Source organism: Pristiophorus japonicus, chromosome 10 (assembly GCF_044704955.1).
Source record: "Pristiophorus japonicus isolate sPriJap1 chromosome 10, sPriJap1.hap1, whole genome shotgun sequence".
In the NCBI taxonomy this organism is placed as follows: domain Eukaryota; kingdom Metazoa; phylum Chordata; class Chondrichthyes; family Pristiophoridae; genus Pristiophorus; species Pristiophorus japonicus.
Genome location: NC_091986.1, coordinates 19003917 through 19021260, shown reverse-complemented (window position 1 = coordinate 19021260; position 17344 = coordinate 19003917).

Here is a 17344-nt window from a genome sequence, read left to right as displayed (position 1 = left end):
CTTTGTTCTTTCTCCCCAAGGTCTGTATGGATGGACTTCTCTCCCCCCTGCCCCCCCCTCACAACTCATCGCAGTTTTGTGCCTAGTGCAACAACCTTCCGATCGCCACCTCTCTCCCCCGCCCCGGACTTGTTTTCCAGCCGAGCCCCGAGCCCCTGTGTCCGGGCGAGGGGCCCATTCTGCCAACTGACGCTAAGACCCTCCTCCAGCCCTGCTTGAATGTGAGTTTAAAAAAAGATGAAAACTTCAGAAATCCAAAAATTTTCCAATGTGCGCTGCTTTCTGTTAACTCACCAGAAGGGGCCAGATACGCAGACCTAGGATAAAAACATTATGGGCAAACTGCGAAAAATGCTGAAAAATGGCGCAGACCCGGGAAAATTGAGCCCTCTGTCTTTGACGTGAGTGTCCTTGATTCCATTCCACAGCATGCTACCCGTCACCACCTCCGCATAGTCCCAGCTCGGCAAAAGGTTGAAAAGGCCATCCGACAACTAAAAAACAACACGGCCTCAGGAGCAGATGGAACCCCCACTGAAGTATTAAAGCATGCTGGAGAAGTACTCTTGGCATGAGTTCATGACCTCATCGCTCTTATTTGGAAGGAGGAGAACATGCCAGGGAATGTCGTGACCATCTTCACGAAAGGTAACAAGTCCGAATGTGATAATTAAAGAAGTTTTGCAAGATTCCAAAATTCGTGGAACCCCCCCAGTGTTTGGACTCATTGAAAAGGAAATTCGATTTGGGACTATCAAACAGAAAGTTTGGGATCCTAAAATGCTTATGGAAGAAATTTTCGAGTTTTAACCAAGTTTGGGATTTTTAAATGGTGTGGAAGCAAAGTGCCGTCCTGACTGTAAAAACAGGCCTCAATTATACCCGTAGAAGCTTCCTTATCTGTGCGCCAAATCAACCTTGGTCCTTTGTTTAAGTTTTGCAAGAAAAGGAGTGGGTTCAACCTCTAAAAGGCCAGTTTGGACATTGGAGCTAATCAAGCTGTCTGGAAACATTTGAGTTAATCAAATTGTCTGGGGAACTGTTTATCCTCGAAACCTGCCCCTAGAAGACATTTACATTCTAACAATGGATCCAAGGAAGTACAGTTTCAATCCAAGCACAAAAAACCCATCCAACACATGCATAATGCTAATCACTTTTCCGGCCTGCATAGAAAGTTGGGACCCAGGCAGACAGCTCGACATCAGAAACTAACTTTAACAATTGCGACTCGAAATCAACACATAATTCCAGCAATTGACAAGAGCTCATCAGGTCAGAAAAGTCTATCAACGCCAGATTAAACCCACTTAATCAAGTTTCAGTTAGCTGGGCTACAAAACTTAAACAAAGAACCAAGGTTGATTTGGGGCTCAGATAAGGAAGCCTCTATGGGTATAATTGAGGCCTGTTTTTACAGTCAGGATTGCACTTGCTTCTACACCAGTTTCGTATGCTTCAGACCTGGCAGACTTCAAGATCAGCACACCAGTTTTGTTAACCTGGTTCTTCTGAACATCAACCAAGACAGCATCGCAAGCGACCAGGACACCAAGCACATTGCGGCAGCAAGAGGCTCACGAAACAACCACTGAGGGATATTACCAGCAACCAAATTGGTAATATTGAGCCACCGTGACCAACGATTTCCGAACAGAAGTCAACTCAACAAAAACCCGAAAATTGGCCAGCTGTTTCCACTCTACAAGCTATCCCTGAGCTACCAATGGGTAAAAAATTACCTAAAAGAACTTTAAAACCTACTGCTGAAGGAAGAAAGTGGGTACTTACCCCATAAATCTAATACATGCCCTATCGCATCAGCGGACACCATCCAACTGAGGAACACGCAGCAAGAAGTCCTCTCCTACGTTCGGGGTACGGCTAGCCGAATCGACAAAATCCAACGCACCCCGAAACCGGGACCCATTACTGACTGTCGAGGAAGGATTGGTGAGCGTAGTCCCTGAAGCCCCAGAGCCTAACCTAGTTAGATAGGGGAATTGGGAGGTGGGAGGTGTTGTACTGCTGGGTATTCTCTTGTGTTTAAATAAAGGATTCCCCATTAGAGTGGTAAGTTTTCTCTCCTTTAAAGTGATAAGTTTTCTCAGTTTTTAACAAAAGGTGTATTCATTCTTCTTGAATAAAATCCATACATTTCTTTGTACAAAACAGTTGTCTGCTGCACTTTATCACACCCTGATTAATAAATCCAAGCTCGAGAACCAGAGAGTGGGAGCGACTCGCAACCGCTCTGGGTCAGGGAAGGCAAACTGACAGACCCACCACTCCCTACAGTTTCCCTGCTGTCTGCCGCAGGGAATGTCACTGCAAGAATACTCCTCAATCGTCTTCTCCCAGTGGCTGAAGAGCTCCTCCCAGAGTCGCAATGCGGATTCCGCCCAATAAGGGCCACAATAGTCATGATCTGCACCGCGCGACAAATCCCAGAAAGATATAGGGAGCAGCATCAACCTCTGCACATGGCTTTCTTTGACCTCACAAAGGCCTTCGACTCTTCAACCGTGAGGGATTTTAGAGTTCCTTCTCAAATATGAAGCCTATCTTTATATTGGCAGGGCCAACAGAAATCAAGAGAATATACAGAAATTTCAAGATAGGACTAGAGCAATTGAAAAGATGTATATTTTTCAATAAAATGTACATTTTTGACAAAATACAAGTTTAAAGCAGGAAGCAGAAAATCAAAATAAATTTCTCATTGCACGCACTGCAGCAAAGATCAGCTGCTGGATTTCAGAGATAATGATGCACTGTGAATTGTTACTATTATCTATTTTAATGTCAAGTAGTGTTACAATGCTGCCAAATTTAGCAATCTTATCAGTAGAAGCTGCACAACCGTGACAAGGATGAGCTTTGTCAGAGGTAGTGTCGTGTGTATGAGTATATATGGATGCAGGTATATTAATATATATGTGGTAGTTTGCTGGAAAATAAACTCATCAAAACCCATGGGCTTGAAAGGCACTACTGGTGTAACAATGTGGTTTAAGTAATTAAGGAGAAAGTATGAGTGTACGGGGAACAGTAATAACTAATATCAGTGTTTTAGGATGACGTGTAGCTGAATTCTAAACAAACATTGGGCAGTAAAATCCTTCACTCATATATCAAGTTTATTGCTGCCATTAGATTATGATACTATGCATTTCTCATTTTAGTTTATTACTGCCGATTTTATTTGAATTCAGCTTCCGTTCCTTTGTTTGATGCTCTCGATTTCACAGTGACATTAAAAACCTTTTGAGGCCGAGTCTTACAACACGCCCAAACTCGGTGCACACCAGTGATTGCGAGGAGAGCGAGGAGCCTGCACTAAGTGCTGGGTAAAACTATTCAGACCCTCACTCAAATTAGGGGGTTCGTCCTGCAATGCAGCAAGAGTGCCTGAGCAGTACTTGCAGCTGAACTATGCCCATTTCGAACGGTGCTGAAAAGGGGGATGCCGTTAAAAACAAACGGTGCTTCTCCCCTGCCCTGTTCCTCTTTCCTCCATGCCGGAAGATCACCGAGCGCATCATGGGCAGCCAGCCGTCCCGGTGCATCGTGAGCACCATGCACGGTGTGTCCAAGTAGTTTGCAGATGAGCTAAGCTTGCGTTATCTGGTGAGGTCAGCCCATTGGGATGCAAGCTTAAGCATCTCCTGTACAGCATCAGTGAGGTCGGGAGCAGTTGGAGAGGGCCAATGCCAGGGTGCGCCAATTGTCTCATCGGCCACATGGATAAGAAAAGATGAGTGCGCATTTACGATATAACTTCTTCATGCAGGTGGTGGTAAATATGCAGAATGGCCTGCCCAGGGAGACAATAGAGTCTGAGGATGCTGAACGTTATCCACTTTAAGAGGGTGGGGAACATAAGAAATAGGAGCAGGAGTAGGCCATACGGCCACTCGAGTCTGCTCCACCATTTAATACAATCATGGCTGACCCGATCATGGACTCAGTTCCACTTCCCTGCCCGCTCCCCATAACCCCTTATTCTCTTATTCTCTTCCTGGATACATTTTCACCCGCGATTAGCGAAGGAAATCCGAGGCAAGGTGGTCCGTTATGATGCTGTTTAGTCCTATGTTCGAATGAATATTGAAAATATCAGGGGTAGCCATAGTCTCCTGGAACTCGTTTAATTGCTTCAGGGAGTCTGGAGTAAACTTCTCAATAGATTGTTCCTGAAATTCAGCAAGGTTCTTTGCCCTTTTTGCGGCTTCCCCCAGGGAATTCATACTCGCTGTTGGTGAGGATGGTGCATTAGTTTGCATTTTCTAAAGGAAAGGGAGCTTTGTTGGGTCTGATAGGCTTTCTTTTACCCATTTGCTTTTCATATGTTCATATACTATGAATGAACCAGAACTTTCCCCAAATAACTATTTAGCTGCGACCTAAATTTTCATCCCACTAATCTTGATTCAGTTCCCTCTTCCCAGCTGTTTGTTCAGGTTGAGCCAGAAAGTTCAGCTTGTTCAACCTGAGCTGAGCTTCTAACGCAGTATCATATCTATCGCCAAAACCACTCACTTACACGTCGCAACATTTTGGTCCTTTTGTACGTTTGGCACTTTTTAATATGTGTACAAGTTGAATCAGTCAGCACACCATGGGTACATCAGATACAAGCCAGAAGCAAAAGTTTTTCTTATGTGGGTTTTATTGTACCTAATTTATATACTTAATCTTGATTTTAACAAAATAATAATCACTTATCAAATTTATTTCATGATGTTCCCATACAAGAGGGCTGGATTACAAAGGGGAAGAAGTGATCTTTCATTGGATGGAGCCTTGGTCAGACCCCATCTGGAGTACTGCGTTCAGATTTGGACACTGCTCATCAGGAAGGATATATTGGCCTTGAGTGGGTAAAGATTTACCAGGATGAATCTGGGACTTAGAGGGTTAAATAATGAGGACAAGTTGCATAAACTTGGTTTGTATTCTCTTGAGTATAGAAGATTGAGGGGTGAATTGATCGAGGTGTTTAAAACATGAAAAAAGTTTTCATAGGGTAGATACAGAGAAAATATAAGAACATAAGAAATATGAGCAGGAGTAGGCCATATGGCCTCTCGAACCTGCTCCACCATTCAATATGATCATGGCTGATCTGATCATGGACTCAGCTCCACTTCCTTGCCTGCTTCCCATAACTCCTTATTCCCTTATCAGTTGAGAAACTGTCTATCTCAGTCTTAAATTTATTCAATATCCCAGCTTCAACAGCGAATTCCACAGATTTACTACCCTCTGAGAGAAGAAATTCCTCCTCATCTCAGTTTTAAATGGGCGGCCCCTTATTCTAAGGAATTGAATGTAATATCTCCAAGTTTGCAGATGACACTAAGTTGGGTGGCAGTGTGAGCTGTGAGGAGGATGTTAAGAGACTGCAGGGTGACTTGGACAGGTTATGTGAGTGAGCAAATACATGGCAGATGCGGTATAATGTAGATAAATGTGAGATTATCTACTTTGATGGTAAATACGGAAGGCAGATTGTTATCTGAATGGGGACAGATTAGTAAAAGGGGAGGTGCAACGAGACCTGAGTGTCATGGTACATCAGTCTTGAAAGTTGGCATACTGGTACAGCAGATGGTGAAGAAGGCAAATGGCATGTTGGCCTTCATAGCGAGAATATTTGAGTATAGGAGCAAGGAGGTCTTACTGCAGTTGTACAGGGTCTTGATTAGGCCACACCTTGAATATTGTGTTCAGTTTTGGTCTCCTAATCTGAGGAAGGACATTCTTGCTATTGAGGGAGTGCAGCGAAGGTTCACCAGGCTGATTCCCGGGATGACAGGACTGACATATGAGGAGAGACTGGATTGACTAGACCTATATTCACTGGAATTTAGAAGAATGAGAGGGGATCTCATAGAAACATATAAAATTCTGGCGGGATTGGACAGGTTAGATGCAGGAAGAATGTTCCCGATGTTGGGGAAGTCCAGAACCAGGGGTCACAGTCTAAGGATAAGGGGCAAGCCATTTAGGACTGAGATGAGGAGAAACTTCTTCACTCAGAGAATTGTGAGCCTGTGGCATTCTCTACCACAGAAAGTTGTTGAGGCCAGTTTGTTAGATATATTCAAAAGGAAGTTAGATGTGGTCCTTATGGCTAAAGGGATCAAGGGGTATGGAGAGAAAGCAGGAATGGGGTACTGAAGTGCATGATCAACCATGATCATATTGAATGGTTGTGCAGGCTCGAAGGGCCGAATGGCCTACTCCTGCACTTATTTTCTATGTTTCCATGTTTCTATGTGCTCTACTTCTAGTCTCTCCTAGCAGTGGAAGCATCCTGTCTGCATCCACCTTGACAAGCCGCCTCACAATCTTATACATTTCAGGAAGATCACCTCTCATTCTTCTGAATTCCAATGAGTAGAGGCCCAACCTACTCAACCTATCCTCTTAAGTCAACCCCCTCATCTCTGGAATCAACCTTGTGAACCTTCTCTGAACAGCCTCCAAATATGGAAGCCACAACAGTATTTGAGGTGTTCTCTGATGGGGGAATCAAGAATAAGGGGACACGTTGTTAAAATTAGAGCTAGGCCTTCAAGAGAAAAATCAGGAAGCACTTTTTCACTCAATGAGTACTAGAAATCTGAAATTCTCGCAAAAACAACTTGTATTTATATAGCGCCTTTAACATAGTAAAACGTCCCAAGGCGTTTCACAGGAGTGTTTTAAGACAAAATAAATAAATTTGACACCAAGCCACATAAGAAGAAGTTACGGCAGATGACCAAAAGCTTGGTCAAAGAGGTAGTTTTTAAGGAGCGTCTTAAAGGAGGTCGAGGGACAGAGAGGTTTAGGGGGGGAGTTCCAAAGCTTGGGGCCTAGGCAACAGAAGACACGGCCACCGATAGTTGAGCGATTATAATCAGGGATGCTCAAGAGGGCAGAATTAGAGGAATGCAGACATCTCGGGGGGTTGTGGAGCTGAAGGAGATTGCAGAGTTAGGGAGGGGCGAGGCCATGGAGGGATTTGTAAACAAGGATGAGAACTTTGAAATCGAGGCATTGCTTAACCGAGAGCCAATGTAGGTCGGCTGTGAATGCTGGGCCAATTGGAGACTTTGGGAGTAGTGGATTTACTTCTGTGTGGGGTAGAATTTTCACGGTGTTCTTCCGATCCTCTACTGTAAATTTGGTAGAAGGTCATTGGAAATCCGGGAGAAACTGTGTAAATGGCCATTTTCGCTGCTGCTCTTTGGGGGTTCTGCCAATCCTCTGTCAAAGTTACAATGTGAATCGGGAGAATGTTGCAGAAGGTGATATATATACAGGTACAATGCCCCGAAACCTGAACTCTGAAAACCAGAATTGTCCGAAAACTGGACATTTTGCGCTTAGCTGATGGAGACGTCCGGAATCCAGAATTATTGTCAGAAAACCAGACATTTTTGAGGTGCTAAGATGGCGACATCGGGCAGCGAGGGACGAGGAAACAGGTAAAAAGCACAGCACCGGGGGGCCGTGGGCAGTGGGAATCGGTGGGTGGCGAGGAGTGGAGTCGCGGCATGAATCGGCGAGCAGCGAGGGCCGGAATCCGGCAAAACCTGAAATCCAGCACGGATTCATTCGAGGATTCCGGATTTCAGACTGTTGATTTTCTTGTCTGAAATCCGGAAAAACCCAAAAACTGGCACGGACTCAGTCCCGAGGATTCCGGATTTCGGACGTTGTACCTGTATTACAAGTTTGCACAATGCAATTGTTATGCTCCATTCAAGTTGAGTATTGTTTCTGCTCTGTGGGTCAGCTGTGTCACGTTAATAAGTTATGGTTTGTTACTGCTGAGGGAGTTGCCATGGTTAAAACTGGTATTTGTTGATCGCGAGAGGCAGCAAACAGCTGTTCGATTTGTTTTTCAACTATTGAGGCAGACGGGAAATCAACTTTAGTTGGGCTGTTACTTCACAGAAATGTAATAAATGCAGCATTCAATGTATATGAACAGACAATAAATATATTGCATGTTTTTGAGCAATTGTATGAAGTGATTTTATGTATACCAGAATAGCATATGATAGAGGTCACATACATTCCAATTCAATAAAAACTGCTTTATCTATGAGCCACTGGTAGCTGCAAGCTGCTAATCGTTCACTTTCTTTGCCAGTGAGCACTAACTGTAACTATAGCAACACCCTCATTAGTGCGAAACGCCAGCAGTATTAAAGCTTGTGCAATAAATGGCCACCTTGTACAAAGACTACTTAATAAACCTACCTACAAAGAGTGTACCCTAACAAGCAGCAAGCAAGGCATCCTCTTCAATAAACTATTAGCAATTGATCCTTTCAAATGCACCTTGATCATTGCCTCTGAGCATTCTGTGGTGTTGCTACATGCTGCTCCGCACTCCTCAACATAAAAGCCTTCCAAACTCCACGCAAACAATTTGCGGCTGAAATCCACAAGGCTGTCTTCCCAAGGCAAGTACTGATGATCTTAAATAATCTGGGCACGTGCCCATACCACCTCGGGCAGTCCAAAATCATAGAAACAGTAGAAAGTCCTTGAGCCCCTCCAGCCTGTTCCACCATTCAATGAGATCATGGCTGGTCTGTGACCTAACTCCACATACCCACCTTTGCCCCATATCTCTTAACACCTCTGGTTAACAAAAAGTTATCAATCTCCGATTTGAAATTAACAATTGACCGAGCATCAGTTGTCGTTTGCAGAAAAGAGTTCCAAACTTCTGCCACTCTTTGCTCGTAAAAGTGTTTCCTGCCTTAACTCCTGAAAGGCTTGGCTCTACGTTTTTGGCGATGCCTCCTAGTGCTAGAATCCCTAACTATCTGAAATAATTTCTCTCTATCTACCCTATCAGTTCCCCTTAATATCTTGAAAACTTTGATTAGATCAACCCTTACCATTCTAAATTCCACGAATACAATCCTAAGTTGTGTAATCGCTTCTCATAATAATGGACCTGAATTTGTGGCCCTTATGATGACGAACTGGCTGCATTTGCTTTCATTTCATCTTTAAACTGACTGAAACATCAGGAATTAGCAATACACAGCCGAATGCGGAAATCCTGATGTCGTGGTCTGTCATTTGCTGCTCCGCCACGAGCTACACATTGCTGTTCCCTCACTACCCCATACCGGAAATCAGTGAAATCTCTCAAATCAATGGGAACTGACAAACTTCGGTTCTTTTGCAGTAATTTTTAAAAAAATTTGTTCCGGGATGTGGGCATCGCTGGCGAGGCCGGCATTTATTGCCCGTCCCTAATTGCCCCTGTGAGAAGGTGGTGGTGAGCCGCCTTCTTGAACCGCTGCAATCCGTGTGGTGAAGGTGCTCCCACAGTGCTGTCAGGGAGGGAGTTCCAGGATTTTGACCCAGCGACAATGAAGGAACGGCCGATATATTTCCAAATCAGGACGGTGTGTGACTTAGAGGGGAATTTGGAGGTGGTGGTGTTCCCATGCGCCTGCTGCCCTTGTCCTTCTGGTGGTACAGGCCATGGGTTTGGGAGGTGCTGTCGAAGAAGCCTTGGCGAGTTGTGCAGTGCATCTTGTAGGTGACATACACTGCAGCCACGGTACGTTGGTGATGGGGGGAGTGAATGTTAATGGTGGTGATGGGGTGCCAATCAAGTGGGCTGCTTTGTCCTGCATGGTGTCAAGCGTCTTGAGTGTTGTTGGAGCTGCACTCCTTCAGGCAAGTGAAGATTATTTCATCACACCCCTGACTTGTGCCTTGTAGATGGTGGAAAGGCTTTGGGGAGTCAGGAGGTGAGACACTTGCCACAGAATACCCAGCCTCTGACCTGCTCTTGTTGCCACTGTATTTATGCGGCTGGTCCAGTTAAGTTTCTGGCCAATAGTGACCCTCAGGATGTTGATGGTGTGGGATTTGGTGATGATGTGCATGGATGGTGGGGGATTATACTGTTAAATACCTCATTAAATGTTACACTCAGGGGAATTAGGTGTCGCTGGGGTTTGAACAGCGAATTGATTGCTAAACAAAGGTATGACCCTGAAAAACTAATTTTAATCTTGTGCAGTGTCAAATTTATCCATTTTAATAAAAAATAAATGTTGAAGAAATTTTAAAAAACATGTTTTTTAAGTTTGTTCATCTTTATTTCATGTTTGTCTTTTACCCGTGTGACAGTCCCAATCTTTGTTTTTGCTCTCTCTAACATTTTCAAAAAGCTAAAATCAGAGGAACTTATCCACTTCCTGGTTCACTGTCTGCGAGAATTCTACATTTTGATTGGCTACTTAGGCAGCTTGTTGACATCACAGCAGCTCTTTGCTGGGAATCCCCATTGACTTACGTTGATTTGAATCACACGCCAGAAAACTCAAACTTTTCGACGCAGAGATTGCGAGACCTTTGTGAGAAGCTTCCAGCGGGGCTAGGGGCGAACACCCTTGCTTCACCATTGACCGCAAATTCTGGGTCAATATATATCTAATACGAGTTTTATCTGTAGGAGGCTGGTGATGCTGGCAGAGGCTGCCCCTTTCTACCCTCCCACCTCCCTCAAACTACTCACAAAGTGTCCTTTCGGCCCCCTTTATAGACCATTTTGGGCCGATCTTTGGGGTACGGGTTACTCCAAGGCCTGGAACCCCAGTTAAGTCTCATTTTCTCCTGTTGGCCATTGCCTCTTTCACTGAGCGTACTGGCCTGCTGACAGATGTCCAAGCCAAAGACGAGAAAACACCCGTGAGGAGGAGGGGAAGGAGGGCTCGACCGCGCTCTCCTGAGGTACAGGATCTAACAAATGATGGCAATAAGTGGGAAGAGCATTGACCTCTGAGTCCGCTTCAGCTGGTCACGCACCCTGTGACATGGGTGACCATGTTTGGGGTGGAAAGAGATTCTACCCCAAACAAGGTCCTGTGGAAACTTGATGGGAATGTCGGGACACAATTCCGGCCTAATTCTGCCACATCCCTGCCAGTTTTACTGTGGGAGTGTGCTGGAAGGGTCACGGAATGCCGAGCCCATTATTTTTACTTTTGCAAGCTGAAAGTAATGCATGTGTTGTGTAAATACATATGGATCAATTGAACACTCGGGAATCATCTCAGACATGCAGTGAACATAATAAATGTTTACTTCTTGTGCTGTATCTTCTACAACTGCGTAGCTGCCATTTTACACAGTCTACACTCGCATTGCCGAATATTTAGCAATATGAACATTGGGTTACCACACAATGAATTCTACCTGGATTGATTTTCAACATTTACCTGAATATCAAAGTTGTGTTTCATAAGAACATAAGAACATAAGAAATAGGAGCAGGAGTAAGCCATTTGGCCCCTTGAGCCTGCTCTGCCATTCAATAAGATCATGGCTGATCTGATCATGGACTCAGCTCCACTTCTCTGCCCACTCCCCATAACCCTTTACTCCCTTATCGCTCAAAATTCTGTCGATCAATGACCCAGCCTCCACAGCTCTCTGGGGCAGAGAATTCCATAGATTTACAATCCTCTGAGAGAAGAAATTCCTCTTCATCTCAGTTTTAAATGGGTGTCCCCTTATTCTAAGAATATGTCCCCTAGTTTTAATTTCCCCTACGAGTGGAAATATCCTCTCTGCATCCACCTTGTCGAGCCCCCTCATTATCTTATAAGTTTCAATAAGATCACCTCTCATTCTTCTGAACTCCAATATGTAAAGGCTCAACCTACTCAACCTATCTTCATAAGTCAATCCTCTCATCTCCAGAATTAACTTAGTGAACCTTCCCTGAACAGCCTCCAATGCAAGTGTATCCTTCCTTAAATACGGAGACCAAAACTGTACGCAGTACAATAGGTGTGGTCTTACCTATACCCTGTACAGTTGTAGCAGGACATCTCTGCTTTCATACTGTATCCCCCTTGCAATAAAGGCCAACATTCCATTTGCCTTCTTCAATATTGCTGTACCTGCATACTAACTTTTTGTGTTTCATGCACAAGGATCCCCAGGTTTCTGTACTGCACCACTTTGCAATTTTTCTCCATTAAATTATAATTTTGTTTTCTATTATTTCTGCCAAAGCGGATAACCTCACATTTTCTCACATTATACTCCATCTGCCAAATTTTTGCCCACTCACTCAGCCTGTTTATATCCCTTTGCAGATTTTTTGCGTCCTCCTCACAATGTGCTTCCCCACCCATCTTTGTATCATCAGCAAACTTGGCTACATTACACTTGGTCCCTTCATCCAAGTTTGAACATTTACCTGGATATCAAGACTTGAAGCCATAGTTAACTGATACTGATTCTCATCTCCTTCTGTTGGGTGAGAACGGGGTAGGTGTACATACAATGAAGATGACAGTGCAGTACTTACCATCCAGATGACATCCTGCTTTCAGCCATTTTTGTGGAAACATTGAAATGGGCAGCCCGGGCTCGGGAACGGGTGGGAGCCGCATTATTATGACAGAACCCCTCATACTCTCCGACATGCTGCCTGTCATGTATCCCACATGGCTACTGTTGGTACTATCACAAGGTGTGCCACCAGTGGGCACAGCAGTGGGAGACTTAGAGGTTACCTGTACAGGTGTGCCTGGCCTAGTATAAAAGACAGGCCACCAGGTGTGATCCTCACTCTGGAGTTAGCAAATAAAGGACTAAGGTCACTACAGTTCAAGTACAACACATTGCCTCGTGGAGTCGTTATTAGAGCATCTAAGGACACAACACTGCCAAGGTTCACTGACAGGCAGTCCTAAGCACTGAGTAATTGACCATGCACATAAACCATCCTTCTTTAAAGAGCTGGACCCCTGAAGTCTTCATCTCTGTCCTTTGCAGCAAGACTAGAACATGAGCTTGATCTGTGGGGAGCTGTTCTCTGGGCCGTCCTACACTTGCATTGTGTCCGGTGATGCATCGATGCAGATCCCTCTAACTCACAACCTACAGAATCAGGAGTGCCCGTATCTGATCTGGTACATGTAAGGGGTGAGAGCAAGTGATGGTGCATCTTAAAGAGGTATCGCCTCCTTGATATCTGCAGCAGCGTGGCCTGAGACTTCTGGTAGACCTGGAAAGAGGGAGAGGGCCAAGAGTTAGTGGGTACTGATTAGCAGTAGCAGATGGTTCTATGCCAGGTTGTCATGCAGAGTGACACTGACCGAAAATATTTCCTCAAGAATATCACAAGTTACAACTCAACCTCTGTGGTGTTTCCCACTGTTTAAAACCTACAGTAACATGAAAAAGTAGACAAATCTGATATCTGGCCTGTTTAGCATCCATATTCAGGAACCATTTTCATCAGTATTCTAAACAGCTAATGTAACTTGGGGAGTTGACCCTTTGTAAGCTGAATTTATCCCTTATAGCAATATCAGAATTTAAAACATTCCCTTCCATGCTATATTGGTAAAAGTTCCAAAATACTACATGCTCCCAATGTGCTTAGGGCCTCTTATCACCATGTGCTTTATGCAGATACCCATGCCTTTGCGATATGCTCCCCAGTGGATCCCATTCCTGCACAATTACAGTTAGTGAACTTCTCCACAGTCATTGCCAGCCCATGCAGCCTCAACTGACTCCATGAGCTGACAGTAGTCTGATCGTCTTTTATAAGCAGGCTTCATGAGATCTGAATCCCTGGGCTTTGCAGCTGAGGAAGTACTTGCAATGGCCATATAGTGAGTAGGTTCCATTACCAGCTCAACTTGCTCCTCTTCACTCATACGGAGTGCTTTACTCAGCAATCCCCCCTCAAACTCATTACTTATGTCTCCCAAGGTGACTGCTTCTGTGCTAATGCTTTCGACAGATGAAGTGAGTGAAGTTACCATGAGGTGCTGGCTTCTTTTGTCAGTGGTTGGTACTTGTAGGATGCCTGTAGAATAACAATACATATTATATCAAATGTGCAGCACAGAAACAGGCCATTCAGCCCAACTGTCCATGCTGGTGTTTATGCTTCATACAAGCCTCCTTCCGCCCTACTTCATCTACCCCTATCAATATATCCTTCCATCGCTTTCTCCCTCATGTATTTATCTAGCTTCCCCCTAAAAGCATCTATGCTATTCACCTCAACTACTCCTAGTGATAGCAAGTTTCACATTCTAACCGCTCTATGGTTAAAAAAGTTTCTTCTGAATTCTATATTGGATTTATTAGTGACTATCTTTTACTTTGTGCCCCTAGTTCTGGGCTCCCCCACAAGTGGAAACATCTTCTCTACATCTACCCTATCAAAACCTTTCATAATCTTAAAGGCCTCCATCAGGTCACCCGACAGTCTTCTCTTTTCTAGAGAAGTGCAAATGAATTAGAAAGCTGGCTCTGAGACCACCTCCCCACCCTCCACCCCCACTTCAAATTTGATTTACCTGAAAACATAGGGGTGGATGTGATGAATTAGTAAAGCTTTGCACAGCGAGCACTGAATCATTAAATTCGTTTCAGATTATTTGCAATGGTGTTGCGCTTGATTATATGCCTGATTGGCAGAGTGAATAAATGAGTAAATGGAAGGCAAGAGCGAGCTTGAGAAGATTATTATTCATCTTCATCTTGGGGACGTGGGTGCTGGGTTCTCTGGCTTCATCCTCCCCACCTACCACAATGCTTTCTTGTTCAATGGTGTTCAAGCCAACCTCTTCAAGGGTTCTCAAAGCTTATCATTGCAGTGCTTTGCTTCCATGTGCAACTGCTCTGTTGCTGCTGGCAGAGATAGGGTGTTGAAATGTTGGAAGTCAAGTGTACGTAAAGTGCCAAGCAAGTGGCTATCCAGAAGTCCATCATAAGTGTAAGTACACAAACGTGAGCCATGTAATTTAGCTTTCTGTGAAGGATATTTTGAGGAAATCCCTGGTAAGTGGTCAGTGTGCCAGAATTTTAGTTACAAGTTGCAGCTGGAATTTGTGACCTGCTGCAATGTGGCCAGGCATGGTAAGCATTCAAGGGGTTGCTTACAGCAGTAGTCAGCAGCATGCAGCAGTTGGTGTGTAACAGGGAGTGAAGAAACGCTTTGTGACATGCATATCTACTTGGTAGAAGTTATTGGTAAATAGATTTAGGGCCCGAATTTGATCACCTTACCGCCCACTGCCGCCTACTGCCGCCCACTGCCACCGACATTCCTTGTGAAGATCCACCCAGTGCCACTTTCGGGGTGGTCTGGAGCGGGTGGGAAAGGAGAGCCGCCGGGAACTGCCCGCTGACATCAACGGATGGCTGAGTGGCGTAAGTGATCTCCCGCCCGCCGAGCTGCCTGATTGGTGTGGGCAGGAGTCGGCGCCAGAACGGGGGTGAGCCTGCTGTGAAGGAGGCTGGTATGTCCCCGATGGCAGGTAGGAAGATCCTGAAAAAAAGGTTAGTGAAGTTTTTCTAATTTTTTTTTTCACAGCGACTTACCTCTATGGTGTCCCCCGAAGGTCTTCCCATGAGTTCGTTTTTTTTCTGATCAATTTAAATTTCAGGTCTTCGACCCTCTGTGGGCCCGACTCCATCCTTGGCGGCACTTAGGCGGCAAGCACCTCTGCCGCCGAGAATGAGAGCTTCCGCCGACTGACACCCAGATTGGCAGATTTGCCGCCTGCTGATCTTTGAGGGACCTGGGTGATGAAAACCCTGCCCAAAGGACCGTCGGGTACCTCTGAGGTCATCGGCGGTCCTTTGGGCGGCACTTGGGCGGGCGGGGGCCTTCATCAAATTTGGGCCCTAAACTCTAAACTTCTTTCTCATTTGTCACCAGGTTGTCTGAGTGGTTGACATAGTATTTACATGTTGCACATCCTCCTACAATGCACTGTGCGCAAAGATTTCCCTGGACTATTGAATTTGTACTCCTCAGTTACCTCTTGATGTAGATGTAGTTCCATCATATCAAGTGACAATTAATTTTACAATGATGGCATTTCTTAGCAGCCGTCCTTCAAATAACTACCTCTGTGATGGAACTCCTACCTCCTGCCCCCAATCTGTTGGAGATACTAGCTTCCAGATGAGATGTTAAACCCAAGTCCCATCTGTCCTCTTAGGTAGAGATAAAAGATCCATGGCACTTTTTGAAGAAGACAGGGGAGTTCTCCCTGTTGGCTGGCCAATATTTATCGCTCAACCTATGTAAGGGATAAATTGTAAGAGTTGCAAAGAGGTGGTCAGAATTATGCTGAAGGTAGTGAACTTATCAGTATTAGGAGGGTCTGTATAATTGTCTATGTATGTAACGCTTTCTTATATAGGTACAGCACACTTAGAACGCATTAACCTGTGTGGTTAACCTTAGTAACACTTAAACAGCAAAGTCAGCAATTGTTGATTAGAAGTCTCTGAGGAAGAGATAAGGAAGCCAGTACAGCCACCTTAGGCGTCGGACAGACTGTGGCAAAGCGCAAGACATGGAACAACACAATGGGAGATGGATAATTGCATATACCACTCAGAGTCAGTCTGATAAGAGTCGACAAATCAATGTAACTTCGCTGATAGAATTAGACCTATCGATGATTTTGTAGGAGGGTGCTCCTCTCCAAAACCTGTATAAGTTCTACTTGAAAACTCAGGTATTTCGGAGGTTCCACGACTGAACCGTCCCTTGGAATTGTTCGGAGGAAATGGTGGGATAGTCAGAATAAAAATAAAACGAAGAAAGCCTATGTAATAATACTCGCCTGCTACAGAGGACAGATAGATACACAAACAAAACAAATTCAAGAGTTAAAAGCTAAGATAAACAAGCCGGAAGAAATAAAAAACGGAACCAGATAGATAGTGCAGTGAGCAGCCATAGCCCCATCATCTACAACAATAGAGCCAATGTACCTCACTTGGGTAAGTGTAGTCCACAAACCCAACCTAACAGTAAACCAGACTGGGATAATGAGTGCAGAGTAGAGTGGCCCCCGGCACATGATAATGGCAATCTATCAGCGACACCAATACGCACTACTACAATTCCCACCAACGGACGTAGAACCGCCCAGATTACTGTACAGGAGGTACCCCTCAGCCCACAGGAGAGACAAATTCTATTGAATGAATTACCAACCTCTAAAGCAAATAGTAGGAATACAGAATTCTGGCAAAAGGTGGAAGAACTGCTAGACGCCCATAACCTAACCTTAGCAGACATTCATAATCTGGTAAAAGCCAAAACGGTTCCGATAAATTGGCACAAAGCGACACCAGAGGTACAAGATGGGGAATGGCAGAATAAGGGAAGAGTGGATCTAGCAAAAATGCAAAGATTGGAATTCCTCAAATATGGAATGGAAGGATGCTGGGGACCAATTAGAACCAATTGGAGTAGAATACTGAATGTGACTCAAAAGGCAGGTGAAAGGGTAGGGGAGTATGG